Source organism: Pelodiscus sinensis, chromosome 18 (assembly GCF_052426305.1).
Source record: "Pelodiscus sinensis isolate ZL-2025 chromosome 18, ASM5242630v1, whole genome shotgun sequence".
NCBI classification, from domain to species: Eukaryota; Metazoa; Chordata; order Testudines; family Trionychidae; genus Pelodiscus; species Pelodiscus sinensis.
The window spans coordinates 30,840,573-30,841,604 of NC_143069.1; positions in this window are offsets into that span (position 1 = coordinate 30,840,573).

Below are 1,032 nucleotides of genomic sequence, written 5' to 3' on the forward strand. Positions count from 1 at the left end.
TGGGGGGGGGGGGGTGATTTCGAAATAACTCCCTAGTGTAGACCAGGGCTGAGCAGTGCAAGTTGACGATATTGACCTCCCGTGGTTTGGCAAATTCTCTGGTCCGGCACCGGTCAGCTGCTGAGGATGCCGGACTAGAGAAGTTCAACCTGTATTGACTTTAGACCCGTTCTCCAGCTGTTGCCTCCCCCACCTTCGCCCTGCTCCATTTCTGTGTGGCTTGGAACGGCTGTGGCTTTGCAAACGGTGCACCCCAAAATGCCTGAAGTTTTGCTTTCCTCTGCATGCCTCCCCCGCTGGGGCCCCCAGATGGACGCTGACCTGCGTCGCCTTGCTCGCATTGGGTGTGTGGCTCGGACTAGCTCACTAGCTTCTCGAACTCTTTGTTAGTTATTCACTGGACATCAGTAATAATCAATATCCGCTAACAAATTGGACACGAGGGTACAGGGGTGTCTCAGATCTGGGGATCCCAGGGGCTGTAATATGAAAGATGGGGTACAGGGGTGTCACAGTGCTGGGCATGGCAGGACCCCGATCTCGGTGACTCTGTGTTTGGGCCGTGCCCGGCCTGACAGGGCCCCGATGTCAGTGACTCTGTCTGAGACGGGCTCTACCCATCACCTGATCAGCCCCTGTCGGCTCGGGGGGGCAGAGATCTACCCCAGCTCCTGTGTCAGAGAACAGGGCCCTGGGGAAAGCAGCTAGTCAGGAGAGCTGGCTTTGCTGGGCTTGTCGGGGTGCTGGAGCCATCTCTCTCTCTTTCTCTCTCTCTCTGCAGATTTCTCTCTCGGATTCTTTTCTATGGATTGATCCGTTTTTTTTATAACCTCAAGAAGGAACCAGCCAACGGGGCCCACAGATTGTGACCCCCCCCCTTCCAGCTCCACACCGTGTCGCGGGACCCTTCTGCAGCCCCCCCCCCCACACACTGCCTGGAGCCCCTCCGTTCCCCTCCCCAGGGCTCTCTCACAGGACCCTTTGTACCCCCCATTTCCCTCCTCCTGTGCCATCTCTGTGCTTCCCCACATA